The sequence below is a fragment of the Pongo pygmaeus genome, chromosome 3, assembly GCF_028885625.2.
Source record: "Pongo pygmaeus isolate AG05252 chromosome 3, NHGRI_mPonPyg2-v2.0_pri, whole genome shotgun sequence".
In the NCBI taxonomy this organism is placed as follows: domain Eukaryota; kingdom Metazoa; phylum Chordata; class Mammalia; order Primates; family Hominidae; genus Pongo; species Pongo pygmaeus.
Genome location: NC_072376.2, coordinates 10,400,126 through 10,421,593, shown reverse-complemented (window position 1 = coordinate 10,421,593; position 21,468 = coordinate 10,400,126). Strand labels below are relative to the sequence as shown.

Sequence of the window (21,468 nt, the reverse complement as noted above, 5' to 3'; positions counted from 1 at the left end):
GCTCAGGTAAGCAGGCAAGCCCGTTTCTCCAAGGCGATTCCAACCCCACGCCCCTCAAAACCTTAAATCTTAAATTGAGTTATTGGGTGCAGGTCCTTTCTCCCACAGAACCTCCCAGCTTCCGGAAGAGAGGGGCGGGGCAGAAAGACCCTGCTTTTTATTTCAGAGCTGACGTTTGCAATCCTAGTGCACTAGCAAAAAAAAAAAAAAAATGCTGAATTTTCCGCGCTCTTCTGGCAAATTGGCGTCCGCTCTCCGACGCTAAACCAAAGGAAAAGGAGTGTTCAATGGCGACAGGGCGCTCTTTGAAGCCGTCTCCTTACGCGGATTCCGGCCCAGGCCGCCGCTCCGGTCCCAGTCCGGCTGCAGAGCGAATTGGAGAGGATGGCACCTCCTGCTTCCCGGGGGGCGGAAGCAGCGCCAGCGCCTAAGGTGGGTCACCTGCCAGAAAGGGAACACGCATGGTGCAGACGCACGTGGGAGGAGCACAGGTCCCGGGTACAAGTGCCGAGCTGGCGACTTAGGGAAGAGGTAGACTCGGGCTCAGACCAAGCAGGCATTAGGGAGTAGACGGGACGTCCCGGGTTTGCAGTGACGGCGGAGTCACCCATCCCAGCAGCCTCACCTTCTTGGAGCGCTGGTCCCTCCCCTTGGACTGAAACCCCAGGGGCCACCGCACCGGGTGGGCGGGACCGACTACTCCCGGACCAGCCGCTGGAGCTGCGTGCCAGGCGGGGCCGTGCGGAGCAGCTGAGCGCAGAGCGGAGCACCAGGCACCTAGCGGGCCGGACTCTGGGCGGCACCCGAGAGGGCCGGGCAGCAGTGGGCGCTCGCGATCCTCCTCTGCCCAACGCGCTCTCCCTCTGGGCCAGGCCTCCTCTGTCCCCTCCTTTTGCTCCCGCTCCTCCTCCCGCTCCTCCCCTCCTCGGGATTGAGCACCAAAACGCCCGCCTGCAAGGTCCTCTGCGCGCTGGCAGCCAGGAGTCGCCGCCACGACCGCCGGGTCTCAGTGGGTGCCTGCGCCTTCTCCCCGCCCGCCTGCCCCGGGTCATCCAGAAACTTGCTCTACCCTCCGCGGGTGCTCGGCAGTACTGCCCATGGCCCAGCCCAGGAGCCTATTTAGGGCGCCGGACGGGCTGGACGGAGGCGCGGCTCAGGTGAGTGCGGCGCGCGCGGGGTGGGAGAGTGGCAGGACGCAGGTGTGGAGGGCTCCCAGGCGCCTTCGTCTGGCGTTCTGGACTTCGGGCAAGTGCAGAACCTAAGAAGAATCGGGGCTGGAGCAGGTGGAGTGGATGCAGAGGGAACCAGGAAGAAGAGGCTGGGGATTTTCCCATCCTCCTCACCTCCTGCCCTAGCACCTCTGCTCTGGAAGTCCCGAGGGACTGGTTGATCTGTAAGGACAGGGACCCAGATTTCTGACTCTTACTGGATTGGATGTTTCCCCCCCCAGCAGAGTCGGGAGGTTCGCTCCTGCCGGCCGCTTCGCGACCGCAGCTTCACCATAGGACCCTGTAGGGCAGCGAGAGCGCAGCACCCAACGGAGCCTGGGTACCACCTTGGGCCAGAAACTGGGGCGAGGACACAGCCCGCAAAAGTAACTCGGCCGAGGGAGCCTTTGGGGGTGGAGAAGCCTTGGTCGGGTTTGCCTTTGCATTTGGTTGGAGATAGGCATCTCCCAAGGAGAGAGATTGAGGTGACAGCCCTGACAATAAACCTCTCATCCCCAATGCCAATTACATGAGGGTCTTGATTTTTTCTTGTTACTTTTTACTGATTTTTTTTTCCCCTTCGTGGTTTTCTATTTCCGGGCCCTTGGGTAGTGGCAGCGGATGGAGGTGAGGGATGGCGGGGCGCGAACCCGAGGTTGGAGCGCCTAGCCCCCAGCTCCCAAGAAGGGTCTTATTCGCGGAGCTTGACCTCTCCAGGTGCGCTCTACCAGCCAGGGGGCGGACCGCGCGCTGCTCCTCCTTCTGGCCCCAGCCTGTCCCAGGAAGCGGAGGACAGACCCAGAACGTAGGCGGATGATGGGAAGAAGAAGCTGGAGCCAAAGCCGGGTGCCAGCGCAGGATGGGGTGTGCTGGGCTCTGCAGTTATAGGTCTATAACTCTGCAGTTATAGGACCTATAGGTCTTCCATCTCTTTCCCTCCCCTGGGAGCCAGCGATTCCTCGCACCCTCAGGGCGCTCTCTTGGGCCAAGCGTTGCATCCTCCCTCTTCCTCCTCCTTTGCAGAGCCAGTGGTACCCTTGCCTTGCCTTGCGCGAGTCTCGCTCCTCCCTTTCCCACAACGTTATCATGAGCTATTTTTATCTACAACTTGTGCCAAGATGCTTTTGGGGGGATTTTAGGGAGGCCACTCCAAATCCACTGTCTTTGCGCTGCGCTCCGAGAAACAGTCTCCTGTTAGCATGGAGCAGCCTCAAGGAGTGGAGGGGAGGGTGGCCGAGAACCGAAGGAGCCAGTCCGCCCTCTTATCTTCCCTCAGCCCTAGGCCCGGAGGGAAACCCCGCCACCACCAGCTCGGCTGCGCCTCCCGCCAGTAGCCCGGGAAGAGGGTCCCCAGACGAGTCCCCACGCTCTCGCTCTCAGGCGCTGGGTGCTTGCGGACTGCTGAGGCAGCAGCCTGGCACAGGCAGGATCCTTCATTCCCACCCGTGTGTGCTCGCTTTGCAGGCAAATCTCAGTTTATTTTGTTGAAATGCTTCTACCCAAGGGTTAATTCCAGGAATTCCATCTTTAAAAAAAAAAAAAAAAAAAAAAAAAAGGAGGGAGAAATAACCGAACTTCTGCCTCCCTGCATTTCTAAAGCAAAGCGCATCCTTTGACGTTCGGATTTTTTTCTTGCTTTCTGCGTTCCTGGTAATATTGGCTAACACTGGGTGCAATTAGAATAAGCCTTACCTACTGAAATTCCAGGAGACGCGCGCTCGGCTGCAAATCCCTGCCTTACCCTTCCCGTTGTATATCCAGCGCTTAGATTTTCCCCCACAGGATTGCAGAAATAACATATTGAAATGGACCATTGTGTTACATAAGGTTTTCTCCAGCGCTAAGCAGAGAAAGAACAGCTTCTAAAAGAGTCTTTCCAGGTTTTGGTTAGCCCATCTCACTCTTTCAGCTGAGTTTGACAGGGGTGGACAACTTCATGACTAAGCACTCTTAAGTGGAAGCAGTTAATTACAACAGCAGCATAGATGAAGATTCCTTAGTGAGGCTTATTAAGCTGTGCTTCTAGACTGTGGGTCCTCTGTGAAGCCACAGGGTATACAATGCTCTGTAGTTTTAAGATGGGAGATTTTTGTTCTGAGAAGCTGGTGAGAAATTGACACCTTGAGATGGCATCGGAAAAAGCAAAGGGTTCTTTACTTTCCTGTGGTTATGCCTAGGATGAAGCCTCAAGCCCTCCCCGGGTCCCCCTAAAAGTTGGCGCATGTACTTTTCTTATTAAAATAAGAAATTATTTTACTGGAAAAATCCTGCGAGGGTTGGTGGCGTGGGGGGGGGGGGGGGGGCTCTGAAGGGAAAAGCTACATGGAAGCTTTTCTTGCCTTGAATTGAAACTCGATGTTGACTAGGAAGGGGCTAGAAAGATGGCCTGGGAGTTGTACATTGCTTCACCCATGCACACTGCCTTTCTGAGAACATAGCAGCTACCCACGATGGCATATCTCCACCGTGGTTGCTAAATCATGTCTGTCTATGGGGGCTAAGTTTTGGAGGAAGGCACAGTAAGATGTATTGGGTGTCCCGATGAAATTGAGCCTGTAGGCTGGGTCAGTGCTCAGGCACCAGGTTTCCGGGCCTGCATCGAAGCCTGGGTCCCTGTGTTAGAGATAGTTGTTGCAGGAGAGTGGTAACTTTTTAGTAGCTTCCAGGGAAATGCGGTAACTTTCCAGCTAGTGCTGGAAAAGATCAGGGCTATTCCCCAGTTTTTTTTCCCTCAACCTGGCTGCTTGACCTAGTGCTTTCAATTGAGGCTGCTCTTTTCTTATCGCAGAAGGCAAGAGAGTGCTAGCTGGATTTAAAGCCAAATTTTTGCCCCATGACCTTGGGCAACAATTTCTCCCTCCCTGAGCCTAAGTTTCTTCCTCTGCAAAACAGTGATGAAAAGATTATTATGAGAAGGTGAGAAAATGTATACGAAATGCATCTTGCCGATTATAGAACACTTGTGCAATTGTAAAGGGTAAAAAATATTAAAAAACTAAGTTTTATCGTAGATCTATTTTAATGTTCATTTTAATTGTAGTTTGCATATGTCTGAGCAAATGACATATGCTAAACATTAAGTGGGAGAGATTTCCTATAATTGGCCAGTCTCTTCTTGTGATCACTCCACCTGAAAGCTACAAGCACTGGGCCTCACTGCTTCTCAGAATGATTCCTTTCTTGTTTTCAGGATCACAGTCAATTTTTAGAGTGTTTTTCCTTTTAACATAATACACATTACACGTCTTAAGAAAATCTGTTTGAAGAGAGGGCCCTGATGTTAATTAATAATTTTTAAAAAAAGGAGAAAAGTCACAAATGGGGAGTGACTCCACTGGGGAAAAGTAAAACATGACCAGTGTCACGAGATGACCCGGGTCCCCCTTGTCTAAATCCTTCATCAGCATAATGCACTGGCTCCTCATCATTGCATTTTAGGTGTTGTTCCAAACGTGTCTCCAGAACCTAACTCAGTGCCTGCCTGGCACTTAGACATTCAATAAGTATATTTGGAATAATTGAATGAGTGATTGGACTGAATCTTCACAGCAACCTTGGAGAGCAGATGGCGTCATTTCTATTTTAAGGATTTGGAATCTGCCGATCGGAAAACTTAATTAATTTTCTAAAGGTACAAAGGATTCCAGACTAGAATTCAGGTCTGTCTGTTCTTATTCCACTCTATAGTCGTGCTTGTAGTGCCCTCTCTCTTCAGACTCACTTAAAACCCTTCTAAGCAGTTGGAACCAAACATCCTATTTAGGGAACACAACATTCCCTTCATAGAAGGATTTTTTTGGTGGGAGATGGGCCTCTTTCTCCTTGCCCATATCTCCCAGCCCTGAATTAGGGCTTAGTTGAATGATCCCACCTGGGGCCTAGAATCTTGAAAGACTAGCTAAAGGGCACAGGGACATTGGAGTGTTTATTTACCACCTTGGGTCATGGATCAAGTGGCATCGGCAGCAGCATGCATGTCCCAAGCTGTGGTCCCAGAGCTGCCTTTTCTGCAACGCCATCTTGACGTGCCCCTGGTGCCCAGGTTCCTTTCATTCCTTCTCATTTTCCAATCCTGGCTTTTCAGCTTCTTGGCAATTCCTAGAGGCAACCCATAGTCTTCAAGTGAATTCTCTTTCTCCCTGACTTAGCCAGAATTGCAACCCACTGATGTACAGCTTCTCCCCATTCATCTTTAGGCCTGTCTCCAGCATGAAGCATCCTTAGCTTCCTCTACCCATGGGGAATGAAGTCTATAGCTTTTTCAGATCGTTAGAATAATATCTACTGGGCCGTAGTTTGTCAATAGTTATGTGCTACTACAAGAGGTCTAGAAAAATGAATACGTTATTCTTCCAAGCAATAGTCTGAACATAACAGAAATAGATCCCAGTGGGCATCTTTCTTTTTCTCTGATACATTATGCTTTTTGGTAGTTTTCCAGCAGGGGTCGCAAACTCTAATGCCTTCAGCAGCCAGGCAAGTAACAGCTTGAGTGGAACAGGACTTGGGCCCTGTGCCTGGGTAAGTGGGGGTTGTAGCCCAGATCCAGCACAGGGGCTGCAGGTGGGACTTCAGGTCTGGTCTTGCCAGATCTGGTTATGTTTTTTTTTTTTTTTTTTTTCAAGATAGACTGTCAATTCACAGTTTTATGTGAAATCTACTCATTTTCAAGTGCCAGCAGCTAATTCAATATTCCTAAATAACACCATGTGGGCCAAACCAAACATTTCTGTGTGTAAGCCTTATATCTGTCACACAGGCCTCCAATGTATGGCCTCCGGTTTCCAGGGATATGAGGGAAATTTGGAATATGAAATTCAGGAGGGTATGTTATTCAGAATATCGAGGCAAGAGTGTAGGGACATGGAGCGCAGACAGTGCTCTAGTTAGTTACTGTTTACAGAGTGAACCTCTGTTCGGGATGTTCCTTCTTCCTATCTCTGCAAGTGGTTACAGCAATCACGTTTACTCCTTTTACACATGTTTATTGAGTTCCAGCCATGTACCGCGTATTGTTCTGCTCACCGGTGACACAGTAGGGAACAAAACAGATGGAAGTCCTCGCCCTTGTGCTTATCTTCCAGCAGAGGAGACAGACAAAACGCAGGATAGATAAGCAGAATCTCTCCTAGTTAGATGGTGATGTGCTAAGGATTAAAAAATAAATAAAAACTAGGGGAAAGTGATAGGAAATATCAGGATACTGGGGAGGAACCTTAGGCTGTTAGCCAGGGAGCCTGCAGTTCAGTCTCTGGCTCAACATAACCCAAAGTTAAGTTTCATCATCCAACATAAAATATTTTCTATGTGGGAGTTTGATTGTATCCTGGGACTATCATCTGTTGGGTAGTTTTGGATATTGAGCTATACTCTCAATTTTAATAAAATTGACTATTGAGCACATTTATTGTCTGCCATGTACCCGGCATTGCATTACGTGTTAAGAGTACATTGATGAACAAAACCAATCAAGGACTACTCTGCAAGAAAATTATAGACCAGCATGAAATACATTAAACATGATCTCAAATGATTAGGCAACTAAAGTGATTGAGGACTGTGGTAAGGATGCCTTAATTGTTGAGTTTTCATACTCAGAACTATGATGTTCAGCACATTTTTTTTTTTTTTTTTTGACAGTGTCTCGCTCTTGTTGCCCTGGCTGGAGTGCAGTGGCGTGATCCCAGCTCACTGCAACCTCTGCCTCCTGGGTTCAAGGGATTCTCCTATCTCAGCCTCCTGAGCACCTTTTAAATTGATCATTTGTTTTGTTCCAGGAACAGTTTACATCTGTGCTTATTAACTTACTTTAAGCCTGCTCCCATCGTCCACGGAAATTTTTTTGAGGCTTTAATTTCTTTATCTGGCAATGACATTTTTATTATAAAATTTCATTTTGCATTATGAAAAGTATTTAAAAAAAATGTGTTCCAAGTGTAAAGTGTGCTTGTGCCCTTGGAGACTCTGGTACACCTTCTCCCAAATCTGCCCCTACCTTTGCTATTGATTGTTGTTCACAAGGCAGTTGTGCAGGATATTAAGAAATAGTTCTTGTCATTGATGAATTTACAGTTTAGTATGGGAGTCAGATAAATAACCGAGTCTCTGCCTGTCTCATGAGATGGACCCTCCTAAGAATATTTCCTTTTCATCACCTTATTTCTTTCTTTCATGGTAATAATTTCTTCAGTAACATAATTAGGTAGCAAGTATGTTTATCTGGAGTCACCTTGTTACTTGATTGGCTTATTTGCTTACTTTCTCACACTCTCCCACCAGAATATGTGCTCCAGGAGAGCAGGGGCCTGGAAGTGTGTGTTTGCTCCAGTTTCTAGAACAGTGTATTGCTCAGAAATGAAGAAACAGGCGGCATTTCTGTCTGGAGGAGTTAGGAAACGGTTCATGGTGGAAGAAATATTTAAGAAAAGAGAGATGTGGTGAGAACAGCCAAAGAAGAATGATAAGATGTAGTCAAAATTGCATAGCCCTCAAACCTTTGTTGAAAACTCATTTGTCTATTTTAGGGATTCCCAATACGGTCAGTCCAGCTGAATAACTGGCATATTAATACAAGCCCTTTGCTGAATAGATCCTGGTCTGCTTGTGCAAAAGCACTCTGGCATGAAAAGAATGTAGTAGATAATTCCTTACTTTCACATAATGTGACAATACCCACTGCCTCCTTTATCTCTCATACCCAGTCCTGCGAGGACTGCAGGGGAGCTCTTACCATCTTCATTTGCTATTTAAGGAAACTGAGGCCAGAAGTGAAGAAACTTTTCTCAGAGATGCCCAGAGTAAAGGTGGCAGACTCTGGATCCAGGGACAAGATTCTCTACCTGCTGTGAGCAGTTGGCTTAAGGTGGAGATTTGTTAAATCCCTGGAGAACTGAGTAGCCCACATTTTCTATAAGCAAAGAAATACATTTAGATGTGAAACATTCACATCTCCTTTCATCCCTCAAGAATCTCTATTTCAGCATTTTATGTCTTGTCGAATTTCCCCTAGAATTCCTGCAGATGAAGTACTTGTACACCCTGCGGTAGATTGTTTTATGTAAATGTCTTCATTCTTTAGTTTAGGGGGGTAAATCAAAGTTCTGTATCAACAGTTAAAATACAGCGAGAGAAAGGTGATTTCGGATGCAGCTGAAACGAAAAGGCATGCTTGCCTAGCTGTGCTCCGAAAAATACCTACTTGTGTGGCAGGGAACGAGAGTGGGCTGGGAGCCTCCTCTGGAAAACTGGCTTGCACTTTACTTGAATTACTTCTAAAACCAGATCTCTCCCAGTGTCCTGGGTAGGAAGGAGGGGGAGGGTGTTGGTTACAGATTTCTGAGATTAGATTTTGGAGCTATTTTGTGGTTGAAAGAGCATGACTTTGGAAGTCATGTATGTTTGAATTTCTGGCCTGGTTCTTACTGGTTGTGTCACTCTGAGTAACAGACAATTTTTCTGGGCCTCAGTTTTTTTCCATACTCTGGTGAGGATTGAGGGAGATGGCCAATATATAGTGCCTAGCACAATGCTCAATGTGTTTTTTCTTGTGTAGATTTGCCAGATTTAGCAAATACAAATACGGAACACCTAATTCCATTTGAATTTAAGACAGACAACAAATAATGTTTTAGTATAGTATGTTTCAGATACTAAAAAGTAAGAAATGTGTCATGTTTATCTAAAATTTCAATTTAACTGGACATCCTGTATTTTATTAGCATCCCCATTCTCCGGGTAGCAGTTCTGAAAGATGCTTTTCTGAAAGTTCTTGTGCCATAGGAAGATAAAGAAAGCAGTGTAGTCTTCAAGGTGAAATGACTTGTCCAGGGAGTAGAGTCCAAGGTGAAAGAGAAGGGCTGTTTTCCTTGGTGAGCTAAGCAACAGAACAATCAAACCAAAGCAAGCTTATTTCTTTGCTTAAAAGGACCAAAAGAAGTGTACAGCAAAACAGAACTCTGGGCATTGAAGAAGTGAGCCTGATTCTTGCCTATGTCACCAAAGCACAAGCCAGATTATTCTCAACACCCTTCAAGAAGAAGGTGTTTCAACCCTGTGAGGCCACCAGGGTAGCATTCATTCCGCTAAGATAGAACCTTATTAAATACTAACATTGCTCCAAGCTCGTTACTGTAGGGCTGGAATTAGAAAGACTAGCCTCACACAGCGTTCCAGTGAGTACACTGAAGGGATACTTTGTGCTTTGAAAACTCACACCTGAAATTGCTCCTGCAATAAAAGCTAATAAAACTGTTAGAGAGCTTTTCAGACTCACTCCCCCCAAATAGATGAACACAGATTATAAATTGAGTCTGAGATCTCTCCTGCGACTGCTGGAGCATGCTGTTCTGAGGAGGGCTGTGAAAATGTTGCATTTCCATTTCAAGTGATAGACTGATGGGGAACTAAATTAACAACAGTTTTGTTGCGTGTGGTCTTTCCAAAGCAGAGTTTCATGCTTTCTTCAATAGTGAGGTATTGCTCATGCCAAAATAACCAGTTCCTGTTGCGTGTAATATCAGTGACTCCTCATTTAACCTGAGCTGCTAACTAGCAGGGTGTTTACATGAAATATGGGACAGAAAGAAGGTAGAACAGGAGTATGATTAGTGTGAAGGCTTAACCAGCCAGAGAGATCTGGTTAGAATCTGCTATGCTACTTTGCAGCCATGCCGTAAGAGGTGAGCTACTTTACAGCTCAACGTCTCAGGCTCCACCTCCGCAAAATAGGCTTAATTAAAATTATAGCACAGATTTTATTTCATGTGCATTAAATTCATAAGTTATGTCATGCACTTATATGGTGTCTGGTTCACGGTCAGAATTTTTTTTTAAAGGATGCCATTAATGATGAGGGAAATCAAGGAAGGCCTCTGGATTGTGAACTCAATGTCCTGTCACAAAGACCACAGACTAATTTGTTTTTTCAAATTATATTTTTAATGGGTTAAATGTGCCCCTACCATATATGTTTTATTACTAGAAGGCCCCTACTTTTTCTTTTTTTTTAAAATTTTATTGTATTTTACTTTACTAAGTTCCAGGATACAAGTGCAGAACATGTAGGTTTGTTACATAGGTAAACGTGTGCCATGATGTTTTGCTCCACCCATCAACCCGTCATCTAGGTTTCAAGCCCCGCATACATTAGCTATTTGTCATAATGCTCTCCTCCCCTCTCCCCAACCTCTGACAGGCCCCGGTGTGTGTTGTTCCCCTCCCTGTAACCATGTGTGTTCTCATTGTTCAATTCCCACTTACGAGTGAGAACATGCGGTGTCACAAACTAAATTTTATGCATCATATTCATGGGAGAGTGTCTCATTCTTTTGCCCTTTGTTTCTTTAGTCTTAATTTATATAATTCAAGTAAGCACTGTTATTCATTTTCTAGGCCAACCAATGAGATGCAGCAATGTAGCAAAGTATGGAAGGAACAGTGAGGGGAAGATGCAGAAAAAGTACAAGGAGACGAAGAGAAGTGGGGAGATATGGCGAGATGGATAGAGGGTGAGAGAAGGGAAGAGAATACAAGACAAGAGAGAACAGAAAAATCATGACAATCAGAAAAAAGGATTTGAAGAGCATAGAAGTCCAGTGATGTTTTGTGATAGGGTGGTCTTCAGCAGCCCCTGAGTAAACCCCAATGCAGCCAGGCCACTGAGAGTGGTACATGCCACTCCCTCTCCCTGCCTCAGCAGAGCTTCTCAGGACCCCAACACAACGCCTCATGACCTTGAGGGAAAGACATAGAAATGGTAGTGTTCCAACTAGAAAGCATATGGAGCATGATAGGAGCAGTAAGCCATGTGCTTTCTCCCCAGTCTGTTTCTGTGACAGCTGAACATCACAGATGAAAACTGAAGACAAGGGACCTGAGTGCCATCTTGTGGAGGGACAGGCCATGGTGCCCCTGGTGGTCCTCTCACTGTGTGGGGGTTTGGTTTGGTTTTAATGGTTTGCATGGTGTTTCCTGGCCTTCCTCCTGTCCCTAAGCCCCACCTGCCTGCACCGTGGGAACTGATCCTTTCTGGGGTGATGAGTACATTGTCACAAGTCATTCTGTGATGGAGGATCATTCTTGGGACCAGAGCTCCATTTGCCACGCAGTTTGAAATTCATGGTGGCTCTGGGTATGAGAGACTATTCCCTGATCCAAAAGGGAGTGTAGTATTTGAAGCATTTGATGACAGGGAAATGACTTTGCATCATTGAACTTTGGTCGCCTTATCTGTCAAACGGAATTATATTTCCTTATGGACTTTTGTTATGAGAATCACATTTCATAATGTAAGCAAAGCACCCATTAGAGAGCCTGGTATGTAGTTAAGTGTCTATAATGTGGCACTTAATAGCAATTATTATTTTTCTTGCTGGTAAGCCTGATTTTGATTGAAAAGCAGATTACAAATGTCCTCATAGATCTAGCTGCTTATTGCCTTCCAGTCCACCTCTGCCTTGTGGCTGATCCTCCCCTCCAGGTGGCTAAAGTGCCACAGTGTCCCAAAGCAGCCGATCTCATCACTCTGCTCTAAAGTAGGAGGGGAGCAAGGTGCAGAGGGGCTGGGAAGAGAGGGGCTCTCTTTTAATCACAGAGGAAAATATTTCTCAAATGCCAGAATATTTTCCCCTTGTGTCCCCTAGGCCAAAAACTAGGTCACAGGCTCACAGGCAAAATCATTACAGAATAGGAAACTGAGGCACAAAGACATCTGAAGCAGTGAAAGGGCAAAATGAATCGAATATGGTAACTCTGAATTGATCCCTCTTGCCTTTGGGCAACAATTACACTTCGGTTTTTATATTACAATTGGAGATTGATCCTGCTCAGCTTCATCACTTCTCTTTTATTGCCGTCTTCAGCTAAAATACAAATCTTATATCTTTCTGGCTTCTGTTTTGTTTTTCCTTCCCAGCTCTGTCATTTTTACAGCCATTTGCAATCTGCAATATTTCTCTATGTTAATCTCTCTTGCTAACCTGAGAAATCTTTGTAAAACACAAATATAATCAGGTTATTGCCCAGTCCCGTAATTCAGAATGTTCCATGGATTTCCATTATTCATAATATTAATGTTTAAGTGCAGGACTTTTAGATGCAAGAAGAGATCAAGTCCCAGCCACATCACTTCATCACAATATCACCTTGGGCACGTGAATAATCTCTCTAAACTTCAGGTATTCTTCCATGATTTTTAATTTTGTATTTTTCATACACTCATTTATTAACATTTAATTTGTTCTAATAGATAAAATTGTAGGAGGGTGGGGACTTTGTCTAGAGCCACCCCCCCACCAAAATCGGTTTCTAATCTGAACCAATGCCTGGCAGACAGTGGTCACCCAGGAAATAATTGTGGAGTGAAAAACCATGGAACCTAACGCCCTCTATTTCATAGAATAGCCAGGATTAAGTATGATAATGAATTTACTGATTATTTTAATTATAATGCATTTGATTAACTTAGAATGTTTAATACACATAGTGGGTGCTTGAAAGCTGGCTCTCCTTTCAGTTTTTGTTTTGTTTTGTTTTGTTTTTTTAATAATGAAAGTAGTACCAAAATTCAAGTTCTGCAGGATGGCTCTCACATTCCAATTTATTAAGCCTCGTCATTAGCCACTCTCTGTTCTGTATACATACCTCATAATCTGACCTCAGGACCACCCTTTGTTCCCAGATAAATCAGGAATGTGAGCATTCACACCCCTACACATACTGTTTCCTCTGCCTAGAACTTTTGTACGTTCTCCCTTTTCTTATCAGGTTCAGACTGTATCATTCTTTAAGAGCTGTCTAGCTCTGTCCCAATACACTGCTCCCTCTCCATAGTAAATCACTGCATGTGTGCCTTTTGCCTTGGATCACTCTCTTCCAGGCACTTGATGGGATGTGCTTTCCTTCCTAGTCGGAGTTCAGCAGGGCCATGCAAAAACGAGGGGAACTGATGTGTGGTCACCTGGCCTGAAGCTTTAAGAGCCAGACCATGCTTTGTGTCGGATCTCCTCCCCACCAGCCTGGTGACTGGCACTACTCCAGAAAGTACCTGCTCTGTCTTTCTGCCTCTCTCAGAGACTCGAATGAGCAGTGTCCTGCCACCAACCCTCATGAGACAAACAGCCAAAGGGAGAAGGGACAGAGATGTAGGTGTTGATCTCAGCCTAACCTGGCATACCCTGAATGAGGCACCACCTCTCCAGTCCTCCTGGAGCTCTCCACATTGTGCAGGTGGCACTGTTGTCATTGCTTGTTGGCTTGGCTGCATCCCTCAGGAGACAGCTCCCAGAGAGCAGGATAGAACCCTGGTCATGCCCCTTCATGCCCCTTCACACCTCTCGTGCCTAGTCCAGAGTATAAGTCCTCAATCCCTGAGTGAAATATAGATTTATGTGGTGAAAGGCAATGAAAGGAGGGGTCTTTTGTCATGGTTGTTAGGAAGTGAAAGTACCATTATGATAAACAGAATTATCAGTCTTTGAGGGGAGGCGGATCTTTTCGTTCGGATTGCCTGAGTTCAGATTGGCAGCTGTCCTTTGTCATCTCATGAAGGGTTTAAAGTGACCTGAGAAAATGTCCCCTGGATAAGGTCAATGCTACCTGCACTCTGCCCTTCCCTGAACTCTCTCATGGGAGTTCTTATGTGCATCAGCCCTTCCCCAACCAGGAAGGCACCTGTTCTAGGAATGTTTTTACACTTTCAGCCTTACTGGAGCAGCCTGCTCCTGCCGGCTTCTCGCCCCCAGACAAGTCTCCTTAGCTGCACACATTTCCGCAGAAGCACTCTCTCTGCATTGTCATCGGGTCATTTGGTGACATAGACCACTGGGCCCTATTCATTTAGACAAACCCATGTGTTTGGTTTAAGATTGTCATCACCTGCTACTTTTTCTTGCTTTAGTTCTTAAGGTTCTCTGCTAAAGGCAGCACAAAGGCTAATTATCTTATGATAGTTTTCCTTTAAAAACACTAGATTAAGAGCCACTTTAGGCTTTTTATTCTGCTTTTTCTTTGTCATCTGTCTCTGCATAGCTATCAATACAGCAGCATTTTTCTGCTTTCACTGGAGAATGTTTCTTTCTTACTCATCAATTTTCAGAATGTTTTTTCTTTCTTTACTTATGACAACTATTTAAACAGACAAAAATAGTTGTTGTTAAACCTAAGTTATTACTAATATTTTTCTTTCACTTTTCTCTTCAAGTTAATATCATTGAGCTATTATTGATTGAGTGAATACTATTAAGCAATTATTTATTGTGAGTCTATCATATGTCAGGTGGGCTAAAATGTTTTTTCTATAATATTTTACTTAATTCCACCTAAGAAAACAGGCAGTGGTCCCTTTCTTCAAGATAGGGAAATTGGGCCCAGAGTGAAAAATAGCTTCTTCAAGGGCATGTAACTAACCCAGAATGCAAAACCAAGATAATTTAAACATGATTGCTTTGATCTTTCTGCCCCATCCATTTATTTCTCTGTTTCCCTATTTACATACTTTAGCCTGGACATTAGTTCAAAGGGTTGAACTTTGTTTTTGTCCTCACAAGACCCCTGAACTTTCCTCAGGTGCCTTCTCCATGAAGCATATTCCAAATTTCCTCATCCCAACCTCCTTAATGTTGACGAAATAGTGTCTATTCCACAGTTTCTTTCATCTCACTGGATTGGCAGTGTTTGTTTCCAAATCCATCTTTCCCCTTACACAGTGGGTTCCTTGGGATGAGACCTCATTTTCTTCCTACACTTCTGGGCTTGGTTACCTATGTCCTGAGCAAATGACATCTAACCCTCGTCAGTGTCTGAATTTGCTAATCTTACATTGTGGGGGTGAGGAAAGGGGATAATAATTGTAGAAAGAAATCCTGGATTCCAACTTAGTGACTCACAGCATTAAAATTCTCTCTCTTTGTGAATCTAAGCATTTAAAGAAAAACTGTGAAAAACCAATCCAGAAATCTCAACACAATTTCCAAAGCTTATTTAACATGAACTACTGTTCCTTGGCCAAGCCTACTCATCTTCCTTGGCATGTTGGACACTAATGAATCTGTTGGTTTAGATTTGATATCAATCTGGAATACAAAGCCAGGCCTGAGTGTTCATGCTAGCTGGTTGGGGAAGTAAATATGGTTGTTAAAGTAGAAAAGCAATGGGACTGACTTGACCAAGGCAGCCACAGTCAGTTTTATTGTTTAGACGCCTCTGAAAACTCATCTTTATGGTAGCATGCTATGGGCTAGAACATTTCAGGACCTCTAGGCATAGCTTCCTTTATTAATGTGCTGATGACCTTGAGAAGGTTGTGAGAAGCAGGAAGTCTTGAAAACTTAGTTCATCATTGGAACAATCACACACGCGTGTATATGTATATATACACACACACACTCAGAGAGAGACACAGAAATTATATGCCACAGGCTCCTCTTGAAAGGAGATGGAACCAGGACTTGATGAGTGAACATTGCTAAGGTCCCATCAAATCTAATGAACATGACAGAATAAACAGCAACATAGCAAAGGCTGTCTTGCCTGCAGCTATACTGCCCTGCAAGCCTGACTGCAAAAGCTAAGCATGGTCAGGCCTGGTTAATACTTGGGATGGGAGACTGTCCAGGAAGATCCAGTGTTTTATGCTTTAAAAAAAAGAAATGAAAGAAGCCTATCTCATGCAGCCTCCTGCTTGTCCTTCATTTCTCCTGCCAATATCTTTGCTTTTCCTTCTTTCTCACTATGATTTAGAGGAAGGAATGCAGTTATTAACAGACAATAACTCATGTTCACATGGTTTTTTTTCAATTTTGAAACACAAAGCAATCTATTTCTAATTGTATCTCTGCTATCCTTCTTCTTATCTCATAATGCATGAATAAGACCAAAATGGTTTTCATGTAGATCTCTTAGTCCATTATCGATGAGTCTCTGTGCTCTTCCCACAAGCATCCTGTCCGTAGCCCTCTCACAGCCCTAACCCTAAGGTGATCATGGCTGTTTTTGTTTTGTTTTGTACCTTCTCTCCTATTGTTCCCTCTCCACACCCTATACCTGCATGGTCTCAAGCTGTTTGAGGGAAGAGACAGGGTGAGTGTCAACTGTGTCTCTAGTTTCTTAGTGCCTGATGCACTGTACATTTATTTAGGCCTTGACCTTGAATTGTGGATACTCTCACACCCTGATATTTTACAAAGTTTGCTTCTGCATTTGCTAAGGAAGAGGCTGAGTGTCATATGTGTCACAAACCAGGAAACTAGACCCCTGTGGCAGCTCTCAGTCCTCGGCTTTTTTCCTAAGCAATTCTACTCACTCCCAATTGTCCACACCTCATTTAAGCAAGCAGAAGCCTTAGAGCAAACTGCCTTCCTCCAGCCTAGAAGGTGATTAAGCTGCCTGTTTGGTGTGGGGATAAGGGAAATCTTATCCCACTACATGCCCCAGGTTGAAAGGATTCTCTTCTAATGGTATGTTTTATTGTCACTGATAAACTTTTTATATAATACTTATCTTAGTTAATTAGGGCTACTATGACCAAGCACCATAGGCCGGATGGCTTATGAACAACAGAAACTGACTTCTCACAGTTCGGCAGGCTGGAAGTCTGAGGCCAGGATGCCAGCATGCTTGGGTTCTGGTGAGAGCCCTCTTCTGGGTTGCAGCCCCTGCTGAATTTTCCTTGTATCCCCACATGGCAGAAAGAAAATGAGCCAGATTTCTGACCTCTTCTTAGAAGGGCACTAATCCCATTCATGAAGTCTTCACCCTCATGACCTATTTACCTCCTAAGGGCCCCACCTCCAATACCATCATGATGGGGATTTGATTTTAACATATTAATTTTGTAAGGACACGAACATTCAGCCCATAAGAGTATAATGCTTTCTTCTTTGCCTTGTTTCATTCTAGTAATGGTTAAGCATTCTTCATAGATTATTTCTCAGTCTAACTGATCCACCTCTCAGTCAGGTCCTAGGTTCAATGAATATTCACTGAATGAGTGCTAAGTATGATCTAAGTAGAATCAGAGCAGCAAGTGCAGTTTGAGAGACCCTACCCAAGGAAACAGCCTCTTTTCCACTAAAGGCTGTATTCTTCCCCCTCCCCATCAAGAAGACCTCAGCAGCTTAGAAGTTTGATATATGGTGCTACCTTTAACCTGTAAAATGTTAGATGCCCACATTGGTGACAAAATTTTGTGGTTAATTTTTAACTGTAATCACTTTGGCTAGGAATTTTGGATTCCGTAGCTCTTGGAGAATTCTCTTGAAATTTTGGCTTCCAAGAGAGCCATGCGTGATCAACCCGTATGTTTCTCAATCCTCTAAAGCATTCATGTTTTAGATTGATCTTATATGATCTTAGAATTTACTACCCAATCGTTTCACTCTGTAAACAAGGCTTAGAGTATCCCTGCGTCTTGCTGACCATCACATGTAAGTCAAGACAGAACCAGGGACTAGACCCCAGCTCCTATCTCCCAGTTCAGCACTCTATTTACCCTGGTGCTTTGGCCGTTTTGAGCAAAGAAGACTTTGTGGATATGCATCTTATGTGTCTGAATATTGATTACCTGAATAGAAGCTTTATCAGCTATTGGGATATGGAAGTCTGACAGTGACAAAAACTGAGATTTCGTGGGAGTTTTCTACGCCAGCCCCACTCTTTAACACTTCACACAGTCACATCCCCTTTGATCCCCATGACAGTCCCACAAGGTTGGTGCTGTTACCATCCCCATATTTCAGACGGGAAAATGTATATAGAAGTCACATGGCTTGCTCTTGGTCATATGGAGCCAGTATGGGTACAGCCAGGATTCAAACCCAGGCCCTTAATCACCAGCCTCCCCACTCCGAGCTCCTGTAATTCATCTTGATGATTCCTGAACTTCTCCTTCTGACATTACTTTATTTAAGTAATAATAAATAACATTTTAAAAGTATAAAATGTAAATCATTTTGCATCAACATTCAGAAAGAACAAATTACCAGGCCACTGATGGATTAACTTGACATACACCAGTACATTTAATCTGAAGATAGTGTGATTATAATAAGAGATAACAAAAGATTACAGAGAGGGCTGTGTGGAATGCACGATCTAGGTGTTGTTTCTCTGGATAGATTACATGGCATTTAAATATTTCAAGATTAGCAAGATGATTAAACAGCATCTCCTGTTTAAAGTAAAGCTTGAGTCAGAGGCAAATGAGATACTAATTTACTTGTAGAACCTGAAGCATCAGTATAATGAAATATTCAACTTGAATGACACTTTAAAAACATTTCAAGCAAGGGACAAATGGAAATCACAGTGGTGTGTATATGTATGTGGGCCAGAGGAAAGAACCATGTACTATTGCTTTATTTAGTGCTATCATATGAACTGCAACAGTTTTTTCAATATAAAATCAAAACCCACTAGGGCATACTACTCGTATTATTTCTATGCCAGTTTTCCCCTTGAGCTCTTTCAGGCATGGATGCCGCTTTGTCATTGCTCTACCCCTGGTGTTTTTCATAGTGCCTGGCAATACTAAGAACTCTCTTAAATGTTTGTTTTCAAATGATCATGATAAACCAAGAGCACACATACCTAAAAAGAAAGATAAAAAAAGTTCCTGGGCCAAAGCTGAACAAAAGTTTCCAAGTTATGCCATTAACTTTTCTCAAGTTACAGCCTGTACATAGTGAAGTGACACTGCTGAGATTTAAGTTCAGTACTATATGCTTCGTCCCAATGCCATGGCTATTTTTCCTCTACATTTTTTTTTTTTTTTTTTTTTTTTGAGATAGAGTCTCACTCTGTCGCCCAGGCTGGAGTGCCATGGTGTGATCTTGGCTCACTGCAAACTCTGCCTGCCAGGTTCAAGCAATTCTCCTGCCTCAGCCTCCTGAGTAGCTGGGATTACAGGCGCGTGCCACCACGCCTGGCTAATTTTTGTATTTTTAGTAGAGACGGGGTTTCACCATGTTTGACAGGCTGGTCTTGAACTCCTGACCTCATGATCCACCCGCCTTGGCCTCCCAAAAGTGCTGAGATTACAGGCGCATGCCACCACGCCTGGCTAATTTTTGTATTTTTAGTAGAGACGGGGTTTCACCATGTTTGACAGGCTGGTCTTGAACTCCTGACCTCATGATTCACCCGCCTTGGCCTCCCAAAAATGCTGGGATTACAAGCATAAGCCACCATTCCCAGCCTCCTCTACCCTCTTTCTAAATTTCTAGGGAGAGCACTGCAGCCTCTCAAGCTGTGGGTCCTGTAGCCTCATCCACACCAGTACTTGCCATGGCCTGTGCTCCCCATAACAAATCTTAGCAGAGGCTGAGGTTTTCCTTGTACCCCATTTAGCTTTGTCTCCTATTGCCCTGAATGAATGCTCCCATGGGACCTTCTTCTGAGCAATGGCCAAGTTTTCTCCAAGATTGTGTTCTACATGATCTTTGCTGTGAGGTCCTTCCAGGCCCTCCCTGACCCTCTGCCAGCTCCCATCTCTTTCCTCTGGGCTCTTGAGTTTCCATGGCTGGATCTACGTCTACTCTGAAGTCTAGTCATTCATTCCTTCCACGTGCATCTTCTGCATTATAAGGTGCTCCTTGAGGACAGGGATGGGATTATTTCAGTGTCCCCAGGAACTCAGTACAATTTTAGAAACATCGTAGATGTCTTGTAAGAGTTTGAGTGATCACCTATGGGCAAAGCATAGACCTTAGGTATTGCTCTTTGCTGACTTGCCATTCAGTCTTTTATTTTTATTTTTTCCTTTTCTTCACTTTACTTGGCAACTTATATCCATTTATGAGATGCCTAAAAATCAGCACTTTTCACATAAATATCCATAGTTGAGTTTTGAAAAATGTGAAGATCAGACCACTCTGGTCCCTGGTCTCTGACAATATCTGCCAGGGTTGGCAGCACCTGCTTCTTTAGCCAAACTACACACACAGCTGCTTGCCACGGTCTCCCACTAGCCAGCTGGCTTCATACATAGATGTCACCTGCCTAAACCTGGAAGCATCTGAGTGCTGCCCCTGGAAAGACATACAGTGGAGGAAGTCCCAGCCAAACTGTTTTGCTTTACTAATTATTCTGAGGACCATGTACTAGCCAGCTAGGGCTGCTATCATCAAATACCGTGCAATGGATGGTTTAAACAATAGATATTTATTTCTCACAGCTCTGGAGGCTGGAAGTTCAAGATCAAGGTGTCAGCAGACGTGGTTCTTCATGAAACCCTGTTCCTTTCTTGCAGAGGACCACATTTTGGCTGTGCCTTCACATGGTGGAGAGAATGAGAGAGAGAGACAGAGTGAGCTCTGTTTTGTCTTCCTCTTCTTATAAGGACACCAATCTTGTCAGAATGGAGCCCCGCCCTTACAACCTTATGGAAACCTAATCATCTAAAGCCCCCACCTCCAAATACCATCACACTGAGGGTTAGGGTCCCAACCTTTGAATTTGGGGAGGAAAAAACATTCAGTCCATAACAACCTGGCTCAAGAAATGAAACAAATCATCTCTCCCTGTTTGTGCAAATTGTTCCAGGGGAAACAATTTACTTTGGTTTGTATAAATCTATTTTCAGCTGTGAATTATTCCAATCTTCTTTACCCAAACAAAAAAGGACAGATTTCCATGTGTATGGAGGTTAGTAAGGTGCAAATTGGGAGACCCATGTTTCTGAGTCAGTTCAGTCCCTGCAGGCCTGACCTTGGGGTTCTTGTTCTCTGCTTACCTCAGTTTCTCTATCTGCAAAATGATAAGACAGAACAAGATGATGGCACATGGCTATTTTGCCTCTGATGCCTTGTGTGTCTTTCCTGACCACTTCTGGGTTAACACAAAAGATTTGTGGGTACTCACCATCTGCAGGGTGATAGATGACCATTCACCCCAGCCAGGGGAGCTTCTTCAGCTAAGATGGCACCTCTCAGAGGCTCAGTCACACCTGGAGCAGGGGCTGAAGCCATGTACCCCAGCGTGGGCCCAAGGCAGCCCAGCTCCTGTCTCCTGTCTGCTATGGGACCCCTCTTCCACTCAGTTGCACTGAGTAACAAAAGAAGCCCCATCTGTCGGCCCTCCTGTCATGGAGCTCTGCTGCGCAGTGCCTGAGACAGTGTGTTTCTGCTTCTAATGAAGGATTTATTTAGGTCACTGCTGCCTTAGGTGCACAGCAATGCAGATTAAACATGTTGAGAAGTAACTCCTCCTCTTCCTTCACTGGGGCCTGCCTCACCACTGCACACACCTGGCTGATCATCATTCATTC

At 44.7% G+C, this 21,468-nt stretch overlaps 1 protein-coding gene across 1 annotated transcript in view; it reads left to right on the top strand.

Moving 5' to 3' along the window:
* Positions 1-769: 769 nt before the first annotated feature.
* Positions 770-21,468, top strand: part of HS3ST1 (heparan sulfate-glucosamine 3-sulfotransferase 1) — a 30,485-nt gene continuing 9,786 nt past the window's right edge. Inside the window, exon 1 of the mRNA XM_054486887.2 lies at positions 770-1,157. The gene's annotated coding sequence lies outside the window, so the exon portion shown is untranslated. The remainder of the gene's footprint in view (positions 1,158-21,468) is intronic.